General features: G+C 40.5%; 1 pseudogene; it reads right to left on the minus strand.

Moving 5' to 3' along the window:
• Nucleotides 1-24,664, minus strand: part of LOC109835517 — a 154,680-nt pseudogene that overhangs the window by 109,010 nt on the left and 21,006 nt on the right.

The following is a 24,664-nucleotide window of genomic DNA, read 5'->3' on the forward strand; positions in this document are numbered from 1 at the left end:
GGTGATTCAAATTGAGTTGGAAAGCTGTTGAAGAGATCTACAACTTTTACCTTTTGAGTTTTTCTTGATTCGAACTGTATCATAGTTGAATTTCCAATTCTTCATACTCATGCATCCGTTTTCTTCACGAACCATACCATCGAAATCTTGTTGTTGCTTCAAACTCTTGTATAACTTCCAACGATCATCAAATCTTTCAAACTTGAGCCAATAACTACATATAAGAACACAAACCACAGCAGTATCCTCGATCTAAACACGAAATATGCATTAAACATTCGTAAATCGTGCTTTAAACACACTAAGATAATGCATATTTTATGTGTTTATCAACTCCCCAAGCTTAGACTTTTGCTTGTCCTCAAGCAAATAAACAATAAAAATTAGGAGGAGTAAAAGCCAAATAGAGTAGGGATCACACCCTCATCAATCCTTTAACCAATATCAAACATATCACAAAACAAATACTTTTCATCGGGACTTAACAAATTAATTTCCAAAACTCTCAACAAAATCACATTTTAAAATTTATTTACGATCACAAGCGTCACAAGTCAAGGATAGTCATCCTATCCAATTCTCAATTCAAAGTAGAAAAAAAAAATCATGTAACTAGCTTCAATCCCGAAGTACTAAAATTGAGACCTTCGGGTTGTTAAATTGGTAGACCTCACTTTAGGATAAGTGGACTCTCAATCTCTCATGTGTTTAAGGATGGGATTGTATCGCTCAAAATTCTTCCAAATGGATGTATGCAATCCATAAGCTTGCATTTCATCTCAATTCTCTACCACTTCGAAAACTAATGCATGCAACAAAATCATGAGGTCTTTTATTTGGTTGTAATGGGGCTAGGGTCAAAAGGGTAGGATAGATATTTGGGATTGGTTGAAAGCCTATCACTAGTGGAGCTATGATTGCAAAAGATTATATCTCAAAGTAAGATCAATGACATCTACACAAACTCCATCATCTATTAAAGAACTTCTTCCAACTACTCCTTTTAGTATGCCATAATAAATTCTTTCGACACCCGCAATTACATACACCATAAAGAGGACACTTTATTCATCTTTTTTTTTTGAATTAGTTTTTTTTCTTTTTTTTTGAAAGAATTATGAAAAGGAAGCAAACGCCTACTTTCACACCCCCAAGCTTACACCGCATTACTCACATAACCCATTGTATCATAAAATGTGCTCCACTAGCTTAGGCAATGGGTAAGGAATAAAATCAAAATTTAAAGGTTACATATGTGGGTTTAATCAACAAAAATTAGGCTCATAGGATCAATGGGACTAATCAAAAGGGAACAATAGTGCATGGTAGGCTATTTGGCTAATGTGGACTATAAACAAAAATGTGCCTCAATCACCTTTTATGCATACAAAAGTTATATGTGGCCTTGAAGAGATTCAATGCAAGTTCTAGTATCCTACACCATTGGAGAATATCACACAAGAAAAGAAAATAATGATTGGATATGTAATGCATCCAATTTCAGGCTCAAGATCTCACCGGTTTTACTTGTCTACCAAATTTAATTTCCCTCTTATCTCAATAGAGTAATAATTATGATGCTAGCCACATAAATGCTAAATCCTATAAGACAAGAGACCATTCAAGTCTGGTTCTCCCATATTGTTAACTTATAATCAAAAGCCTTTGAAAATCAGTTGAAAGATGGTATAAGAAGTTGTCAAGTCCCGATTAATGAGTATCTATCTAGTTCAATGATCGATAAAGGTTAAACATTCATGTCATCATCAGGAGATCATTTCCCTATTTTGTTTTTTGTTTTTTTGGAAGGAGAAACAAAGCAAAAGAAAAACTAAAATAAAAGAAAAATAGGCAATTATAGACGGGCAACCAATGAATGAAAAACCCACACCCCCAAGCTGAAGATCTACATTGTCTTCAATGTAATAAGATAGAAATTAGTGCAAGGGTGCAGAGGGCATACCAACTCACTAGTCAGGAGGAGGCGGAGTGGTGGCATCCTGGCGGCATTGCCACTCATGAAAAGACTGCATCAATTTGCGTTGAAGATATATTTAACAGAAGGGACTTTTTTCTTCTTTTTCGTCAAATCTGCTTTTCGATGTTGCCCATGATTGTTGACGATTTAAAAATTTTTGAATGTGTAACCCACAAATTTTAGGTCTTTCGACGAAATTGTCTTATCTCCTGGTGCCGGTCTTAATGGAATTTGTTTCTCATTTTCTAACTGTGCCTCATCAAAATTATCAAAGTTTTGGGTAACTAATTCATGATTGACTTCAGGTATGTAAACAGCCTCTATCTGATACAATTTATCCCATTGAATGCCTTCAAACCAAGGATGAGCCTTTATTTCCTCAACATTTCCTGTGCCAATCCTTTCAGCATGTTGCCAGAGCTTCCTTAGACTGAAATAGAGGATAACCCATGAGCATTTCATACATAATAGCTCCAAGTGACCACCAATCGCATTCCATTCCATACCCCTTCTTTGATAAATTTTTGGGCGCAATATAGTCGGGGGTGGTGACAGTCGAATAAGCCAAAGTTCGTGGATTTTTTCTCCAAAGCTCTAATTGTTCGGCTTGTGCATCTGTCTCCGTAAATTGCTGCACATCAGTCTGAAAAATCCCCTCACGGTTCACTGTTTGCGTAATGCCATCATCCCTTTCATTATTGCAATCCAAATTCTTGCACAATCCAAAATCTGAAAGCTTGCACAATCCAAAATCTCTGTGAACATAATTGCTTTCGTGTATAGCTTCAATGCCAAGAACCACCTCCGCGATGATGAGAGGAGCCGGTCGGCGGTCAAAGATGACGGCGTAGTCGAAGTCGGGGAGATGAAGAAACGGGCGGTCGGTGGTGATGAGCGGCGGAGGTTGATGGTCTGGTCGGAGAGAGAAGGTGGAGGCGGTCGTGTTGGTCAGAGAAGAAAGAGGGATGGCTTCGGTGATGAGGAGGAGAGAGGCGCGCTAGTTGTGAGGGAAGAAGGCGGAGCGAAGTTGGAAAGGGGGAGAGACGAGATCTGGCGCTCGGCGGTCAGCAACTTGGTGGAGGGCGATGAAGAAGGGTTAGGTCAGAGAAATTGAAAGGGGTCTGCGTTGGAACGAAAGAGAAGGGGAGGAGTTTTGATAAGCTAGGTCACGGGGATGGAAGAAAGAGGGTTTTTTTTTGAACCACGGGTGTGGCATACAGTTGTGGTAGGTTCTGGGTTCTTTTCATCCTGTAGACCATGGGTGTGGTCTACACCACCTCTGGGTGTGGTAGGCTCTGAAATTTTTCTTCCTGTGGACCATGGGTGTGGTCTACACCACCTCTGGGTGTGGTAGAGTCTGTCATCCTATTTTAACTTCTTTTTCTGTAATTTTTTTTTCGATGCCATGTCCTCCTTTCTTCTCAACTGCATGATTGAAAATCTTATAAGTTAAATTTGTGCCGATCCAATTGCCTAAAAAATGAAATTAAAATTAAATAAAATAAGATTAAAAAATGGATGAAAAGTTGGGTTGCCTTCCAAGAAGCGCTCGTTTATGGTCATGAGCTCGACCCCTTTTTCTTTTAATTCTCCGACGAAGGGGGATCTGAAAGGGTATACGTGACCCCTTTCTCGTGTTGTTCCCCTATAATGTAATGCTTCAATCGTTGCCCATTCACCTTGAAAGATCCCATTGTTTCACTCCAAACTTCAACAACTCCACTAGGAAAAACCTCACGGATTTGAAAAGGTCCGGACCACCTAGACTTGAGCTTGCCCGGAAAAAGCTTCAAAGGAGAGTTGAACAGTAGCACCATATATCCTTGATTAAACTCTCTTCGAAGGATATTCTTATCGTGCCATCGTTTAGTCTTTTCTTTATAAATACGAGAATTCTCATAGGAATCTAAGCGTAGCTCATCTAACTCATGAAGTTGAAGCTTTCTTTTCTCACCGATGGTCTTCATATCGAAATTGAGCAACTTGATAGCCCAATACGCTTTATGCTCTAACTCAACTGGGAGATGACACGATTTGCCATATACCAATTTGAATGGTGTCATACCTATGGGTGTTTTGTAGGCAGTTCGATAGACCCATAAGGTATCTGTGAGTTTCATAGACCAATCCTTTCTTGAACGATTAACTGTTTTCTCCAAAATACTCTTAATTTCACGATTCGAAACCTCCACTTGACCACTAGTTTGAGGATGATATGGCGTGGCAACCTTATGGGTGACCCCATATTGTCTTAAGAGAGCTTCTAATTTTCTTTCAATGAAGTGTGAACCTCCATCACTGATTACCGTCCGTGGCACCCCAAATCTTGGAAAAATAACGTTCTTGAATAGTTTCATAACAAATTTAGCATCGTTGGTGGGGGATGCTATCGCTTCTACCCATTTGGAGACGTAGTCCACCACCACTAAGATGAACTTGTTGTTACACGATGACAGAAACGGTCCCATGAAATCTATGCCCCCACACATCAAAGACCTCAATTTCCAAGATGGAGTGTAAAGTCATCTCATGTCGCTTCGAAATGTTCTCGGTCCTCTGATAATTATCACCAGATTTCACAAACTGATTTGTATCCCGGAAAAGACTCGGCCAATAGAAACCTGATTGTAGAACTTTTGCAGCTATCTTTGAAGTGCTTGCATGTCCCCCGTAGGAAGATGAGTGGCAATGATGGAGAATACTGGCAACCTCATCTTCAGGAATACACCTTCTGAACATCCCATCAACACACCGTTTGTATAGAAACGGTTCATCCCAAAAATAATACTTCAAGTCAGCAAAGAACTTCTTCTTCTGTTGATAGCTCAGATCCGACGAAGTCCGCATACCATGGTGCATCCAATCTTTCTATGGCTACTGATCATCTTGGAAAGAGTCATCGATAGGTAGTTTATCCTCCTTATCATGTGATTCTTGTTTCATCCTCGACAAATGGCCTGCACTAAATTTTCTGTCCCTTTCTTATCCTTTATCTCTAGGTCAAATTCTTACAAAAGTAGTATCTATCGAATCAACCTAGGCTTGGCATCTTACTTGCTCAAAAGATATTTGATGGCGGAATGATCGGTATAAACGATGACTTTGGACCCCCACTAAGTAAGACCTGAACTTGTCAAAGGCGAAAACAACTGCTAATAACTCCTTTTCAGTGGTAGCATAGTTAACTTGGGCCTCATCAAGAGTATGACTAACATAATAAATTGCATGAACTATCTTGTCCTTTCTTTGACCCAACACATCACCAACCGCGTAATCACTTGCATCAGTCATGACTTCAAATGGGAGACTCCAATCCGACGGTTGCATAATAGGAGCTGTTATCAATGCTTCCATCAACCTACAAAAAGCATCAAGACATTCATCAGTGAAATCATAGGGAGCATCTTTAAGAAGAAGTTTAGTTAAGGGTTTTGCAATTTTTGAAAAGTCTTTGATGAAACGCCGATAGAAACCGGCATGTCCCAAGAAACTTCTTACTCCCCTAACCGACGTTGGTGGCAACAATTTTTCAATGATTTCCACTTTTGCACGATCAACTTTAATTCCTTGCTCGGACACCTTGTGTCCTAGAACTATTCCATCCCTTACCATAAAATGACATTTCTCCCAATTTAGGACTAAATTAACTTCTTCGCAACGCTGCAAAACTCGTGACAAGTTAGCGAAACAACCATCAAAAGTAGTCCCATACACGGAGAAGTCATCCATAAACACATCCATAATGTCTTCTATAAAATTAGAGAAAATTGCCATCATACATCGTTGAAAAGTAGTAGGGGCATTACAAAGACCGAAAGACATGCGCCTATAAGCAAAGGTCCCATAGGGACAGGTAAAAGTGGTCTTTTCCTGGTCACTAGGATGAATAGGGATTTGGAAAAACCTCGAATAACCATCTAAATAACAAAAATAGGAATGTCTTGCCAACCTTTCCAACATCTGGTCTATAAAGGGAAGTGGAAAATGATCTTTTCGGGTTTCCTTGTTCAACTTTCTATAATCAGTGCACATCCCCCAACCCGTAACCGTCCTAGTAGGGATAAGTTCATTATTCGCATTCTTGACTACGGTCACACCCCCTTTTTTAGGAACCACATGGACCGGACTAACCCAGTCACTATCAGAAATAGGATAGATTACCCCAGCATCTAATAGCTTAAGCACCTCTTTTTTAACCACTTCTTTCATGTTAGGATTTAATCTACGTTGGTGCTCTATAGAGGGTTTATGGTCATCTTCCATGAGAATTATATGCATGCAAATCGATGGGTTGATTCCTTTAATGTTGTCCATGGTGTATCCTATGACCTTGCGATGCATATGCATGCAAATCGATGGGTTGATTCCTTTAATGTTGTCCATGGTGTATCCTATGACCTTGCGATGCACCCTAAGTGTTCTAAGCAACTTATCAGTTTCATTTTCATTTAGACATGCATTCACAATCACAAGATAAGTAGAGTTAGGGCCAAGAAATTCATACCTTAAAGAGGAAGGAAGAGGTTTTAATTCTACCTTTGGCGCATTATCCTTTTCACAAATAGATCCTTTTGGCTCTAGCATAAATCTTTCAAGCTTTGCATTTCGAAGTGGAGCAGTTGATGTTGATTCTAAAGATTGAGCATACGCGGCTACCTCGGGGTCTTCATCATTTATTGAACCATCACTTACCAAACATTTCTCAAGTGGATCAGCTGAGTTATTGTTTGCAATTTGCTCATGTGTACACTTGTCAATGACGTCGACCCTGTAACAAATTTTATCAGTTAGAGGGAGTTTCATAGTATTGCTTAAATCAAATTCTACCGTTTCTCCTCTAATATTTAAAGAGAGTCTTCCATTTTTAACATCAATTATGGCACCTGCAGTAGCAAGGAAGGGTCTTCCTAATATAATTGGAATATTAGAATCTTCTTCTATTTCCAAAATAACGAAATCGATCGGGATAAATAACTTACCGACCTGGATAGGTACATCTTCAAGTATACCTACCGAATATTTTACCGATCGATCCGCCAATTGGAGTGATATGGTGGTTGGCTTCAAATTACATATGCCAAGCTTCTTACAAATAGACATCGGCATCAAACTTACGCTTGCACCTAAATCACACAAAGCACGGTTAATAGAGACATTACCAATAACACAAGAAATAGAAAATGAACCTGGATCCTTAAGCTTAGGAGGCAGCTTATTCTGGATGATAGCACTACACTCCTCAGTAAGGGCCACAGTCTCGTATTCTTCCAACTTTCTTTTATTGGATAGGATCTCTTTCAAGAACTTAGCATAGGAAGGCATTTGAGAGATAGCTTCAGTGAACGGGATATTGATGTGCAACTTTTTCAAAATCTCTAAAAATTTTCCGAACTGCTTTTCTAACTTAGCCTTAGCTAACCTTTGGGGAAAGGGTAGAGGAGGCTTTGTAAGGAGCGGGGGCCATATATTTCTCAACGTTTTCTTCTTCCTGCATCTAGGTCTCATTATCCACATCTATCACAATTTTACTTTTCTCTTCATGATGATCATCTCCCCCATCATTTTCCTTCATCTTAGGTCCCTCATATTGTTTTCCACTCCTAAGGGTTATAGCATTCACATGACCTCTGGGATTCATCTAACTGAAGGCCTAGAGGAAGAGCTAGCATTTTGCGCCAATTGAGTGATTTGTGTCTCTAACATCTTGTTATGCGTAGCTAGGGAATCCATCTTAGAGGCCAATTGTTTTACTACCTCATTCGTGGTTTGTTGTTGTTTAAACTCTTCATTCAATTTTGACTGAGTCCTCACAAACTTTTCCATCATATTTTCCAAATTAGACCTTTGGGGAGGGAGATTAGATTGGGGAGCACGAAAACCAGGTGGACCAAAATTAGATGCGGGCATGGAATTTCTAGGTGGGTTTCTATAAAGAAAAATTAGGATGATTCCTCCACCCCAGATTATAAGTGTTGGAGAAAGGGTCTCCCTTCTAATTAAAGTTATTAACATAATTAACATGTTCATTATCAGAAGTATTAAGGGATGAGGGGTTTCCAAATTGACATTCAAGTGCAGAATGACCCACATAACCGCATATCTCACATGCAATTGAAGTAGACGCCACAGAATTAATACTCAAGCTTTAAACCTTTTTAAGAAAAGCGTCAACTTTAGAGGATATATGATCTAAAGCATCTATTTCATACTTGTCACCTTTTGATGTCTGAGCCCGCTTGTTCGCCCATTGATAGTGATTTTGAGCCATGTCTTCAATGAGAGTGTATGCATCATCTATTGTTTTGTTCATCAAAGCTCCTCCTGCAGCAGCATCAACAGTCATCCGAGTGTTGTAAGTGAGCCCGTTGTAGAAGGTGTGAACAATTAACCACTTCTCCAGTCCATGGTGAGGGCACATCCTCAATAATTCCTTGTAGCGTTCCCAAGCTTCATAGAGTGACTCTCCTTCCTTCTGTACAAAGCTTGTGATCCGGTTCCTCATCTGTGCTGTTTTACTTGGGGGGAAATACTTTGCAAGAAATGCCCTGGACAACTGATCCCAAGTGATGATGGACCCTGCGGGCAATGAGTGCAACCAAGCCCTAGCCTTTTCCTTTAAAGAGAATGGAAATAATCTGAGTCGAATAGCATCATTGGTCACTCCATTAAGCTTCAAAGTGTCGTAATACTCTAAGAAAATTGACAGGTAGAGATTCGGGTCTTCAGTAACACCTCCTCCAAACTGATTTTGATGAACCATTGAGAGCAGTGATGGTTTTAGCTCAAAATTATTAGCTTCAACAGTGGGCCTTGTAATACTTGAATGTGTGCCTTGAGCATTTAGGGCAGCGAGATCCTTAAGAAGCTGACTTTGATCACCCATTGTAGCTTGTTTTGTGTTCATTTGCTCCCTTATATACCTTCTTATCTCTGCAAGAGTCACCGATAATTCAGGATTGTTTTCGTCGTGTACTTCTGTTTGATGCCCTTGCATAAAAGAAAGTGAGTAGCGAAGAGAATAAAAATAAAATAAAAAAAATCTAGTCTAGCTTAATGACATAAACACTCAATATTAACACCGTAGTCCCCGACAACGGCACCAAAAACAGGCAAAATCTGCAAGCGCACAGACTCGTTGTAGCTATCAAGGTCGATCCCACAGGGACTAGGGTTAATTACCAAATCTCACGTTATTCGACTAGCTAAACTAATGAGTATATCAGAAGAGATGAAAATTAAAAGAAATAAAATAATAACTAATCTGGTGGAATTCAATATAATAAAGAGCCAAGATTGGGTGGGTCATCACCACAACTTCGATGCTCAATGATAAATTATTTCAGTTCTCGGTGTTGGTTTAAACTAAAAAGGGTGAATTAGCCTAAATTAATCTAAAGCCTCTTTCAAGATCTAAAGATCGTGCCTAATTAATCTCAATTAACCTACTTTCGTGGAATTAAGATTAAGTTAAACTCATTAAGCTTTATGCTAACCCAAATCAAATCCCCAAGGAATCTAGCCTACTTTCGTGGTTCGAGCTCCCTGCTTAATTTCTAGGGATCCGGTATTAATTTTTACCTTTCAGTCCTTCAATTAATTACCTATGATTGGTAATCCGGTGATCAAGCGAATCAACAAGATTAAGACACAAGAAATTAAGTTTTAAAGATCTAAACTTTCACCAAAAATATATATTAATTCATCATCAATCACCAAAAAGTTAGATTCTTTCCCAACCCTAGACAAGAAATCTACTCACACATGATTGGAATAAGAGAATACATCACATAATTATCCAACCCTAGACAAGAAATCTACTCACACATGATTGGAATAAGAGAATACATCACATAATTATGCAAATCAATCATAAGAAGAAATAAATCAAAGAGAGGAATTATGCAAATCAATCATAAGAAGAAATAAATCAAAGAGAGGAAAGAATTAACCCTTCTTTCAATTGAAATCTCCAAAATCAAAACTTGCAATCCAATCTTGTACAAGAGATTAATGTTTTTCTTCAATACTTGAACTCCAAAATAATTGCTAATTGATGGCTAAGAGAACCTAACAAAAGTGATCCCAACTCTAAGTCAAAACATCTATTTATATGTCCCTAAAAATCTGAAAAATAACTAATTCCCGCGCCACAGGTGTGGTCTGCACCACACCAGGGTGTGGTAGGGGCTGTTTTGCTGATTTTGTGCTTCTTTGTACAGGTTTTGGTATTTTGGCTGTAACTTCTTCTTCTGACCTCGAAATGAGGTGATTCAAATTGCGTTGGAAAGCTGTTGAAGAGATCCACAACTTTCATCTTTTGAGTTTTTCTTGATTTGAACTGCATCATGGTTGAATTTCCAATTCTTCATACTCGTGCATCCATTTTCTTCACGAACCATGCCTTCGAAATCTTGTTGTTGCTTCAAACTCTTGTATAACTTCAAACGATCATCAAATCTTTCAAACTTGAGCCAATACCTACATATAAAAACACAAACCACAGCAGTATCCTCGATGTAAACACGAAATATGCATTAAACACTCGTAAATCATGCTTTAAACACACTAAGATAATGCATATTTTACGTGTTTATTACTTACGTACCTTATAGTTTACATGATCGAAAGAGTACAACTAGTTACACTTTCTTTATCGGTGATACTGCTTTTACCTGTTCTTCATAGAAGCAGCCGATAGTCACTCTTTCAACTTGTGAAGCTGGATATGTTGCTGCATCATCGGTTGTTACTCATGCACTTTGGTTGAGAAACTTGCTCAAAGATCTTCAGTTCGGACAAGAAGAGCCGACCAAAATTTGTGTTGACAACAAGTCGGCTATTGTACTTTTAAAAACTCTAATGTTTCATGAAAGGAGCAAACATATTGATACTCAATATTATTTTATCCGCGATCAAGTAAAGAACGAGAGGAAGTTGAGATTGGGTTCGTGAAATGTTTACTAAGCCATTGAAGCTTGACGTGCTTACATTATTGCGAGACAAGCTTGGCATGATTGAAGGATCATCTTTAAGGGAGATATGTAGAAAGTAAACTTGATTAAATTACATTGGAAATTGAGAAGATCATATTTAGTTGTTTGAGGAGTCAAATGCGTGAATATGTAATGCATGAAAATTTAAATGCATGAATTTGTAGATGCATGAATGCTATTGGGAAATGTAAGAGTCTTTGTTAGGAAATCTGTGAGTCGTTGTAGTAGTATATGTGTGTGTGGTTAATTTGTAAATTGAAAGGAGTCAAGAAAAGAAGAAAAAAATTAAAAGAATAATTTTATCCTCCTCCAATAAATTGTTTATCCTGGGTAAAATATTATTATCAATTATGTGTCTAACAGCTACAATATCTCCTAAAAACTTCAGTTACAAAAAAGAAATGCAGTAATCAATAACTTAGGAAGAAAAGAGAAATAAAAATAAACCCAAGTCCCTAAACTGAACAAGCCAGTCGGATTGAGTTGTTGGAAAGTATGATAGATACTTATAAGTACGTAACTGATTTTATTCTCCCCTCTCTCTCTCAATAACTACCACATGCAATAGCAGATAAACAACAATTAAAATTGCGACTAGAACTAGGCTGGTTAACCAAACTAATGAAGGATCAACTAACCAGCTACGTACAAATATTTCTATAACACCAGATCATATATTCAACTGCTGCTCAACACTTCACAAGGCTGGTTAACCTAGAATTCCAAACCTAGAATAACTCATCTCTCCCAAAAGTTAATTTATAGTCCCAAGACCACAACAACAACACAAGACCAGGGTATGGGGTTGTAATCAGAATGCACATAATTAGTAAAAAGATTACTCAGGGTATGGTCTTTGGAGAAATATGTTGCCCCTTAACTAGGAAAATAAAGGACGAGTATGGTCCTAGCTTAAGGCAGGATTCCTGATTTACAATGGATATAGGGGAGAGAAACACGTGATACTACTCCCTCAGCCTCTGAGCATGTGTAACTGCTGAAAAGTTCCGAAGCCAAAAGGAAAGTATATTGGAAAAAGGTCCAAGTGGGTGATGTTTACTTTCATGTACTGTTTCATTTCTGAAATAACTGTAAATTTTTCTGATAACAAAGATGCATGTTTCCTGTAATGCTTATAGTTACATCTGAATCTTTCAGATTACTTTCTAAGGTTGTTAATTTTTCCTTGTAGATATCGAAAAAATCCCAGATTTAGTGTATCAACGTATGATGCAGCAATATAATTAGCATTGATCTTGGTTTATTTGGATAGTTTACTCAACCAACTCTGGCCTATGTATTTTTTGTTTACATTTAGATCTAGTCAAACCCATTCGTGAATTAGTTCAATTGATAAATCAAATTCAACATATTTGAGGGCGATTTAAAAAAAAAATCCTCTGAGAAAGCTCTTAGTTATGATAGCAAAGGAGCTCTGTTCTTCCATTTTAGATGAGAACAGAGCATGGCTCCTCTCATTGTAAACCTGCACAGCTTATATGGAATTGTGTGTATTTTCAGTTTTTTTATATCTCATTGTTATGAGTATCTTGATGTATATACATTTCTCAATTTGGTACATGAATAAAAAAAATTCATTGACCCAAAAAAAAAGAGCTCTTAGCCTCACCACTGTAAATTGCTAAGGACTGTTTTACGTTTGCAATTTCACATAAGAATCCACCACCTGTTTGGCAATTGCAATGTTGACTAGCAGATAAGGAAACTTCATTTTTTGGGAACTTATTGCTAACAAAAAAAAATGATTGCAATCTTTCATGATAAATCATTTTTTTTCCTTCTATTTTGGATATACTCCAGTATATGCGTGTTTGGTTTTAACTTCTACCCATGGTCAGTGAGATAATCAGAGTGAGTACACTAAGTATATAACTGATTTTATTTTCCCCTCCCTCTCTCTCCCACCCTTGGTCAGTAGAAAATCAGAGTGAGTACAACTGAGTACATAACTGATTTTATTCTCCCCTCCCTCTCCCTCCCTCCCTCCCTCTCTCTCTCTCAATAACAGGGTCTATAAATAGAGAGGAAGTTAGGGCATCAATACCACAGCTTGTATACTCTCTCCTAATTAACTACTTCCCTAAGCTAGTCCCTCCCTACCATGGCTCTCCGATTTGAAGTTTCTGCCGAGGGAGCTAATGTGTACAATGTTGCGATGTTCCGTGGAAGTGAGCACCAGAAGACCATTACTATGGACACCCACTTGGACCTTTTTCCAATATACTTTCTTTTTGGCTTCGGAACTTTTCAGCAGTTACACATGCTCAGAGGCTGAGGGAGTAGTATCACGTGTTTCTCTCCCCTATATCCATTGTAAATCAGGAATCCTGCCTTAAGCTAGGACCATACTCGTCCTTTATTTTCCTAGTTAAGGAGCAACATATTTCTCCAAAGACCCATACCCTGAGTAATCTTTTTACTAATTATGTGCATTCTGATTACAACCCCATACCCTGGTCTTGTGTTGTTGTTGTCGACTTGGGACTATAAATTAACTTATGTGAGGGATGAGTTATCTAGGCTTGGAATTCTAGGTTGGTGTCCGTCTTGGGACTATAAATTAACTTATGTGAGGGATGAGTTATCTAGGCTTGGAATTCTAGGTTGGTGTCCGTTGGCTTGAGTCTATGGACTCATGTGCGTCCGTGTCATGTCTTAGGGCTTTGCTTTTCCTTGGTGCAAAGCCCTAAGACATGAAGTGAAACTATATGAACAATCCTTTGTCATGAAGTGAAGCCCGCTTCGTATCTTCAATGACACCTGTTAATTCCTTTTTGGAATCGCAGGGGTTCACTCGCTTTTCTCTACTACTTTCCCGTAGAAGCTGTGAATTTTTTCGTATTTGAATCCATCTTATCTTCATCTACTGGTGGCCTTCACTTTCGGTTGGGGTTCCTTCTTCTGTTTCCATTTCCATGCATGCTTAAAAATTGCAATCAAAATCCAGACATAGAAGCACTTCAGTGGGCTGTTTGTGGTTTCTGAAAGAATATATTCAGGGCTATTTGTAATTTTTCTAGGTCTTGGGGGTTGCTTGTAATTGTTAAAAACTTTCAGCTGGTGGTTGTAAAGTTCTCAGGGTTTGTTTTATATTTTTTTTTGGGATACGTATTTGTAATTTTTAAAATATTCATTGGTTTTTTGTAAACTCAGCTCGGGGACGGGTGCGTCTAATATTTTTTTAGACTTTCAAAGGCTTTTTGTAAAACTATTAAGGAGTTGCTTGTAACATGGTTTCTTCTTGAAAACCACCTTATGCTTGCTTAGGGACATTTTATGAAAACCATCTTATACTTCTAATTTATATGTAGACCACCTAAATAGAATGTTTTTGTTCCCAATTTAGAAAAAAAAAAAATTTGCTCCATAGTGGGGTCACGTGATTGATTGGAACGGAAACTAGCTTTTAGGTTATTTATGTATACGTTAGAAATATAATGTCGTTTGCGTAAAATGACCTTAAATATGAGATGGTTTTCATAAGAAAACCCTTTGTGCTATTTAAAAGTTATCAGAAGAGTGCTTGTTATTTATGCAACTTTTAGCTGCAAAGTGAGGTCAGGTGGTTGATAGGAACGATAACTAGCTTTTTACGTGGTTTATGTATAAATTAGGAATATGACGTGGTTTGCGTAAAATGACTTTAAATATGGGATGGTTTCCAGAAGAAAACCCTTTGTAATATTTTAAGATTTTCAAAATAGTGCTTGTTATTTACACAACTTTCATGGGGCTAGCAATATAAATTTCAACGAGCTAATTATAAAACTTTTAAGGGGATACTTGTAATTTTTAAAGCTTTCAAGGATTAGTTGTAAAATTTTTAGGGGGCTATCTCTAAAATTTCAAGGATCTATTTCTACTTATGAACTGTTAAGAGGATTGTTTGTAATTTTAGATTTTAAAAGGGAATAATTTATAATTTTCTAAATTTTATGGTGCTATTTGTAAATCCTAAATTTCTCGAGGGTTCAAGGGGTTGTTTGAAGTTTCCTGATTTTTCATGACTTATTTAGAATTTTAGTTTTGTTAGGAGTCTATTTGTAGTTTTTGTTATCTTAGAGAGTACTTGTTCGTAGTTTTTGGACTTTTTGAGGGTTATTTATAATTTTTATATTCGAAAGGGCAGTTGATATTTTTCTAATCAGGAAAAAAATAAAAGAAAACGTCTTAGAGACTTTCGGAATGCAGTTGATATTTGAAAGGGCAGCTGATATTTTTTTTTTTTTTTGGTCGACTTTCGGAATGCATTTAATTTGGTCGACAGGAGTAGTATGTTGCGAGAAGTGCGCCTTAAGTGTTCGGGGATCTCTCCTTGGGTGAAGTTTCTATATGTGCAACCCGCTAGACTGTGTTTAGGGGTGGATTTCATTTGGTCTGCTCAGGGGATCCAGCAGGGGGATCCGTTAGGGCCTCTGTTGTTCGCGCTCATGCTTCACCCATTAATTCTACGAATGCAGGAAGAGTGCAAGTTGGCTCTTCATGCTTGGTTCCTGGACGATGGGTCCTTGGTTGGGGATACTTTAGAGATTGCTAAGGCATATAAGGTGATCGAGACTGAAGGCCCAAGGCTCGGGTTGGACCTTAATGTCATCAAAACTGAATTATTCTGGCCCTCACCAGATCCTAGGAGTTTTCTAGAGGGGCTTTTTTCCTCGGATATCAATCGGTCTCGCGATGGGGTAAGGCTTTTAGGTAGAGCAGTTAGCATGGATGAGGGGTTTGTTGGTGAGTTAGCAGCAAAGAGGGTGGCAAAGACGACTTAGTTAATGGAAGCGTTGGACCAACTTAGGGATCCACAGTGCGAGCTCGTCCTTTTGAGGGCTTGTGCAGGCTTGTCCAAGTTGTATTTTGCCTTGAGGACTTGCCCGCCACAGCTCTTTGCTCAGGTAGCGACTCAGTTCGATATTGCGCTTCGGAGGTCAGTTGAGAGCATTGTCACATCCAAAGGCCCAGGCTTCGGGGATCTATAATGGAGGCTGGCCTCTTTACCTATCAAGGCGGGCGGGTTGGGGTTCTATGCAGCGGCCGATGTCATACAGTTTTCTTTTGTGGCCTCTCGGATTCACTCCATCGAGCTCCAAGACCATATTTTGAGAGGTTGTGATGAGGTTTCTTTAGGTGGGCATTTTACTTCTGCCCGGGCCTTTCTTCAAGCCAAGCTACCTGAGGTTGATCTTCTTCAAATCACCACTAAAGGGTCTGTCCCCCTAAAACCAATGCATTACTTAGCAAACATCTTTTGTGCTGGTATTTGTAGAGATCTATCGATGGAGTTCGACCTTTCAGAGAGGCAGGTTGCGCTTGTTGAGTGCCTGCGGGCAAAGCACACCCAGGATTTCTTGTTAGCCACGCCTATTGAGGGATTGGGGTAGTGTATGACTCTGGGGGCGTACCAGGCCATGCTCAGATACAGGTTGTTGGTTCCTTTGTTCGTGGAGGGGACAGTGTACCCAGTTTGTCGTAGAACGCAGATGGATGCATTTGAAGAGCATGCCATCCACTGTCAGGAAGCAGCCGGGGTTCATGTACAGGCACGACTTAGTCAGAGATGTCTTATATGATATCCTCCAAAGAGCAGGGATCCCATCAAAGAAGGAAGAGCCAATCAACTTCCTCACTCCTCCTGAAGAGGCTAGATCTACTCTTAGGCCGACAGACGTTCTTGTCTACAATTAGAGCGGGGGGAAGCACGCTTGTGTTGATCTCACAGGGGTGTCTCTGTTGGTGGGGTTTGGTAATGGAGAGTTCAAGATTGTGCATGCAGCGGATAGAGCAGCAGAGGCAAAGGTGGGCAAACATGATCAAGCTTGCAAGGACAATCACCACAGCTTCATCCTGTTCGCTTTTGATACGTTTGGTTTCCTTGCAGCCGATGCGGTGGAGTTTCTCAGGAGGGTACAAAAGTTCATAAATAAGAATGTGACGACAGCAGAGTTCACTGAGTATGTGTTTCGTAGGTTGGGTTTGTAGGCATCTAAAATTGCCTATGAGCTCCCACACGCAGTTCGAATTGGAGAGTGGACGCCACCATCCAAGTCAAGAAGGATTATCCAATTGGCCTCGTCGGTCAGCTCACATATGTCAATCACCCACAAGTGACCAGACGCACTTATCAGGCAGCTTCAAGTGACCGGATGTGCTAGCCAGTCAGCTCGTGCACGTCGATCAGCCCCAAGTGACCAACGCGTTCGTCGGTCAGTCCTTCAGCGAATACTTCCTTTGTGAAGTGGGAGCTCTGATCAATTCTTCTACTAACTGGATCTATTCCGTAGGCGGTCCACGGATAAACCCCGACACCGACAACGATCCCGCACAAACAATAGGAGTTAGAACTACTATTGTGTGTAATTTGAAAGAAAATTATAATTGTTGATTAAAAGTCTTATAAAAAAGCTAGTTTCTTGAATTTATTGTAACGCTCAAAGTTGTAATGGATTCTTCAATGAAATCAACTTTCCACCCAAACACGCTGGCGACCATAGTGGGAGCCGACAGACTTTCTGCAAAGGCTGATGTATCGTAACCTCGGATCCTCATCCCGGTTGAAGAAGAAGTCGAATATGAGTTCGACCAGCAGAAGTACGAGGAATACTTATCCTCCTCCAGATCCGCCTCTCGTTACAGGTGCAGGAAGGCCTCCTGCAAGAAAGCTCGCTAGACTTCGGGTTCGAAGATCCAAGAAGAAGATCTCCTCACCGATGCTGCACTTGAGCCTCGCAACGCCCCTCCAACCTCCAACGAGGCTGTAGCCACAGATCTGGACCCTTCCTCCATCAATGAGTCAGTTGCTGAAGGCACGCCAACTCTATCAAAGAGGGCACGCCAAAGACAACATCAACGACTTGCACGCCTACTTGCTAAGTCTTTGGAGCCAATTGACAGGATTTGCTATGAAGCGGATCTGAAGTCCAGAAGGCGCCAACCGCCACAACAGTGGGCGAACAACCACACCTCCGACGAACCAGTGAAGAATGAATGGGTCCGCGTTAAAAGGACCCGCTCGACTCTTCAGGAGTGAATTCAGAAACGCCGCATATTGCTTGCGCATGCAAGGATCCTTATGCAAGAAGGCAAAAAATTATAGAATGAAGAAGTGGAAAAGAAGCCACCAAGACTACACAAAGTATGGAGGACAAAGTCCAAGACAGCGGCCGAAAAGATCAAAAAATACGAGACACACCCAGGTGACCCACCCAGCCGCGGGTCACTCAAGTCTGACCCGCCCAGCCCGTGAGTCACTCAAGTCTGACCCGCCCAGCCGCGAGTCACCAAGGTTTGACCCGCGCCAGGGCCAAGACAGGAGACATTCTGCACCTGTTTTTCCGATTCCATTGAGTTCCACCCCTACTTTGATAAATCACGCACCTCCGGTGGAGCCCCGCGACAGCGTGGATTTGTCCCGATTTAATTTAAAGATCACAAATCGCCTTGGTCCTTTGCATGAGGATCGAGGCAAAGCCCCGGTTATAGAACGCTTAGACTCGTTGAATGAATTCCAAGTAGTTTATCAGGCTGGAGGTTGTAATCATCCTCCTAAGCAGTGGAAGAGATCGCATGATGGGAAAATCCATGTAACTGACAGCAGGGAATTGCGTGTTGAAGTCAAGGAGCCCATTGAGTTCCCGCACTCACGAAAGCATGGATTTAAATGTGTGACTCTTGAATACGCTGACAAAGTGTTATGTCCCCAGAAGGAAACGTATTCGTCTGACGACGATATTATACCTAGGGGTGCGAACAAGTCTCAAAAAAAGTACCCGAGAAACAAACTGTCACTACCCGTGTGCTAAGATTATCATGGCAGTACTGTCAGAATGTTCCTACCCCAAGACTCCTCCGGAGAGAGTTTTAGTGTTTGAAAGAATCTCTACCGGAACATCCAAGTCTAAGCCAAGGCGTTTCGGTAGAAAGAAACTTGCCGCCTAAGACGATGAATTTCCTGAAATGTCCATCAACATGATAGGTAAAGGGAGGTCAACACGACACTTTAGTCCCGATCAGTTTTTAACAGTATCCCAGCGTATGACCCGATTGCGATCGGGAACCATTAGACAAAGGGATTACCAAAGAATACAAAAGGGACTACCCTCAGATGACGAAACATCAGACGCTTGTTCCGTGATGGCTTTCGATGATACGGTATCCAGCACGGGACAATCTTATGAGTTATTTATGATCAACACAGAGCAAATGGCTAAGATTCTTGAGGACGCTCTAACCAAGCAGAAAGATAATTTCAAATTTAAAATAGAAATGGCTATGCAGGAGATGAGGGAAATGCACAGCTAACAAATCACGGCACTGACAAATCAACAGGGAGACTCTAGCCGTCGTAATAATCCCAACCAAGTTGATAATGATCGGGAAATAGACGAGAATGCTAACATGGATACCCCTCCCGTTGACAACAATGTTGGGGGTGGTCCCTCGGATGATAATAATACAAAGGATGACTACGTCGCTTCTCCTCAATATCTCTCAAAGAAAGTTACGAGTGAGGATAAGAAGATGAGGGACTTAGAGAGCAAAATCAATACGTTGATGAGTGCTCAAGAAGTAAAGAAATCTGAAATACTGTGTCCATACCCAAGAGAGTGGGAATCAATCCCATACCCGACGAAGTTTAATTTGATCAACTTCACGCCGTTCGATGGAAAAGATTCCCCCATTCAACATTTAATATACTTTAAGTCTCACTTGGGAATAATTTCCGGCAATGAACCTTTGATGGTACAATCATTCGTCGGTACCCTTCGTGGGGCAGTCTTCAATTGGTATCGCTGTCTTAAGCCAAGGAGTATCAGCAGTTGGGACGACATGGATAACATGTTTCTTACAAATTTCTTTGATGATGAAACTGAGGTTTCAATCGGAACGTTATTCGATGAGAAACAGAAGGACAGGGAGTTAGTCGAGAACTTCATCAAATGATTCCGGAACTAAGCGATGAATTATCAAGATCCGGTCAGGAAAGACTTCATCCTAGAAACCTATCATAACAATCTTTTGTTAGATATCCTCGAAACCATGGGAATAGTGCCATCCAGGACTTGGAAGGATTTAAAGGTGCGAGGAGAATGAGCCGAACGCTTCCTCAAGAGGAAGAAGGCCGAAAGAGGTCAAACGATGACAAATACTCCACAGCAGAATTTTGTCCCTCGGGGTAAAGGAAAAGCACAAGTGAACGCAGTGGATGCGAACCAAACATTTGAGCTGCAACCGCAACCGCAACAGCAATAAATAAAGGTGTCTCAGTAGTTGCAGTGGCTACGACAACCTCAAAAACAAAATACTTCGGAACCAAAATTCCCAAAGGTTTACTCATTTAGAGAAGACAAAGTTCCCGGTATTTTCAAATACCTCATAGAAAATAATAAGATGTTATGCCCTCAAAGACAAAATTCAAGCTTTGATTGATGTTGGGGTCATTACTATGAAACCATCTAAGGAGAAGAAGGAGGGTGCGAACGATGTGTCAATTAGCTTCAGATCTGTTCTCCTGAATTGGTTTCAGCTTGAACACATAATGAATGTAGCGGTGAAGACCGTTAATAACGATTCTCATAAACAGTGCCAGAAAGGGGTTGTGCCACACACAGCCCCAAATGGTGAGGTTCTCTGGGTCCATCTCGGTCTGATTGAAGATGAACAATGGGTGTGAGCTTCATCTAAGAAGAAATCAAAAGGCAAAAGAAAGTCCTATTACGGAGCCTCGGCCATTCCAGAAGGAAACGACGAAAGAATCCCTGCTTTCTTACTCTCCGAAGATGAGCAAGAAGTCTTTGCTACCCGGAGTGGGAACGATATCATTTCAATTACCCGAGTGCCTCCAATCAGTTAGCCGAGTAGGGGGTGGCCAGAAATATTCCTTCCAAAACATTAGCTAAAATGGGAGTGGCCGTAACTCCCCCCGCAGTTGTTGAGAAGACTCAATAAAAACAAAAGGAGAAAGAGCCCTTATACCAAGAGATTCAAAACCCAAAGCAGTCTCGATTCAATCAACCGATTCGAAGAGACAAACCGGGAAGTTTGAGCACTCCGCATCGCTTCGATAACATGGCACAATTAGCTAATATACCGGCTAGATTGACTTTATATGAGCTGTTGCGTCTTTCAAAAGACACAATGGAGGCATTGCAAGAAGCCTTGGCCAATTCTGACGTTTTCCTAACTCAAATCAAGCTATCCCCTGAAGAACCAGAGCCGTCAGTCTAACATTGCAACCTCACGGCACACGACTTTTCCTATATTTCTTTCACCAAGGAGGACATGCAGAAAAAGAATTAAAAACATGATTGGCCCTTGTATTTCACTAGGCACATTGGCTCCAGCGTTGTTAACCGGATCCAAGTCGATCCGGGTTCCGTTGTTAGTATCATGTCACTCCGATTGATGTATAATATCAGAATACCGGCCAGTAAGCTAGCCTCCATAGGCACTACGATCTACGGATTCAACACAAATTGGTCCAGACCATTGGGTAAAATCCGAGTAAAGTACCAGATTAGAGATTTAAAATCAGAAGTCATATATTATGTGATCGATGCAGAGACTTCTTATAACTTACTGTTGGGTCGACCATGGATCCATGGTAACATTATAGTCCCTTCTACCCTCTATCAGTGTCTTAAATACGTAGACACTAACAATGAGGTCAAGACGGTGGTCGCGAATAAGCAACCGTTTAAGGGGTTGGAAAATTATTTTACTGACTCCCTTATCTACGATGCTGAATCCAATACAAAACCATCAGCCTAAGGTACGGACAGCGAAGAAGAAGCTGATACCGAAGCTGGGTTGGATTATGACGATGGTTTTGTACTTAATGATATTGTACCCATTGTAATCGATCTTAACGATGGAGAGCCATCGGACAATAGTTGTAATTGGCAACTTGTCGAAGAAGTAGCAATAAATGATGATTTAGAGTACTCGTGTCTTGATAACATCATGAAGGGGCTATACGATGACCCTGACTTGTATATGTCACTTCAATCGTCTTGCATGACGAAGAAACATGTTCAGGATTCATTTGGAACGAAACTTATCATTCCTGCAAAGGTAGGGGTGAAAAGGAAGTCATTTACGATAAAGGGAAGGAGTTTTCAATACCAGACCACTTCTTGAGAGAAGATGATGATGATGATAAACCTGCTCCTCATTTGTTCAAATATGACCCAAAAGCGCGTAATCTCATGGAAAGATACGGATATGACCTTACACTCGGTGAAGGTCTTTGCTTTGGTCGAGGTCCGCGAGTTCTGCCTCGTATGGCCTATGTACCAAAAAGAAAACCTGATAACTATTATAGTTACAAAAGAGGTTTAGGATATATCTCCTCGTCCGATGACGAGTGCTGCTGGCAAGTCATCGGTCAAATAGCTAATAAGGTCAAAGACGAATATTCTTCTGATTCTTCAGCCTGGGATTCTGACACTAGTCTTGGAGAAATGTTCAAAAGACTAATGTCAAACATGACTACGATCGATCCCATCACAATTGAGGAAGATCAAATACCAACTTGGGAAGACCCTTGGGTTCATCACCTGAATATGCAGTACGGTGATAGGTTTGAACAAAGGGAACCCCCTACTGAGGATCAAGTAATCTAGGTGAATATGGGTGACGAGGATAATCCGAAGCCAATATTCATTAGCGACAGCCTCCTGTCAAATGAGAAATAAGAGTTAATTACCCTCATTAGGGAATACATCAATGTTTTTGCCTAGAACTACGAGGATATGCCAGGACTCGATCCAAATGTGGCAATGCACGGTCTCAACATTAAGCCAGATGTCAAACCTATCAAACAACAGCAAAGACGGTTTCGTCCGCAAATCATGGAAGCAATCAAATCAGAAGTTAAAAAGCTTATTGACTCGGGTTTCATTAGGGAGGAGCAACACCCTGAATGGCTTGCCAATATTACCCCGATCCTTAAGAAGAATGGGAAAATCAGAATCTATATTGATTTCAGAGATCTTAACACCGCCTGCCCGAAAGACGATTTTCCTCTTCCCATCACGGATGTTATCATTGATAACACATGCGGATTCGAGAGAATGTCCTTCATGGACGAATTTTTTGGTTATAACCAGATAAAAATGTACCCGGATGACGAAAAGTATACCGCATTCGGAACAACCCTCGGTGTTTTCTGCTACACGATCATACCCTTCGGCTTAAAGAAAGCAAGTGCTACCTATCAGAGAGCTATGTCGAAGATTTTCCAAGAGTATCTTCGGAAGACTGTTGAATGCTATATGAATGATCTAGTCGTGAAAAGCCATGACAAGAATAATCATATCAAGGACTTGAAGATGATGTCTGACCTAATACGGACTCATCAATTGAAGATGAATCCTACAAAATCTTTCTTCGGAATGTCCAGCGACAAATTTCTTAGATTCGTCGTCACCACCAAGGGTATTCACATTGACCCTGATAAGTTGAAGGCGATTAATGAATTGCAACCCCCGAGAAACCTTAAAGAACTCAGAGGGTTACAAGGGCGGTTGGCGTATATCCCTCGGTTCATTTCGAACCTTTCAGGAAAGTATCAGCCATTCTCTAGACTCACAAAGAAGGGCGTATCATTCATATGGGAAGACGCTTGTCAAAAAAGTATTCGAGAATATTAAAGAATATCTCTCGAAACCCCATGTACTCATTGCACCGAATCAGGCAAACAGTTCTTGATTTATGTTAAGGCGACGAGCCACTCGTTAAGTACATTGCTTGCACAAGACGACGACAACAGTCACGAACAGGCTGTATATTACTTGAGCCGGACCCTTGTAGGTGCCGAATCCTAGTATCCAATGATTGAGAGGGAGTGTCTCGACTTAGTGTTCACAATTCAAAAGATGCGACATTACTTAGTTGGACAGGCTATTTATGTCATCTCCAATGTCAACCCAGTCCGAGTATTCATGACACAGATGTCCTAATACGATCTGCACTTTAAACAACAGAAGTCAGTTAAAGGACAGGCTATTTGTGATCTTCTAGCGGCTAACCCAACTACGGATATCGCCGAGATATACGACGATCTGCCGGATCATGAATTGATGGTTAGCAAAATGGGCCCTACTGCTGTCCCAATACAATCTGCACTTTAAACAACAGAAGTCAGTTAAAGGACAGGCTATTTGCAATCTTCTAGCGGCTAACCTAACTACGGATATCGCCGAGATATACGACGATCTGCCGGATAAAACCCAGAAAGTCAACGTAACTTCTCATCAACAAGTATGACGTTTATACTTCGATGGGGCTTCTCGAGCATCTAACGTAGCAAGCACTCCCGGATGTTCTAAGATCTCCTCTGGAGTTGGACTTGTTTTAGTTTCCCTGGAAAAACATGTGATGCCTCGAGCCTACTCACTGACCGAGCCATGTTCAAACAACGTAACCGAGTATAACGTGCTGCTTATTGGACTCAGTTTTGCTAAAGAGCTGGGGGTGAAACAAATTGGTAGTGAAACAAATTCAAGGAGAATATGAGGTCAGAAATCAAGATTTAATACTATACCATAAGGTGGCCGTTGAGATGGCAGAATTGTTTGAAGGATTCTTCATCGAGTACATTCCACGCTTACAGAACGTATACGCAGATGCGTTGGTAGCATTAGCAGTATCTCTGGTGTAGCCTCCCAAAATGGAACAA

Source organism: Asparagus officinalis, chromosome 3 (genome assembly GCF_001876935.1).
Source record: "Asparagus officinalis chromosome 3, Aspof.V1, whole genome shotgun sequence".
NCBI classification, from domain to species: Eukaryota; Viridiplantae; Streptophyta; class Magnoliopsida; order Asparagales; family Asparagaceae; genus Asparagus; species Asparagus officinalis.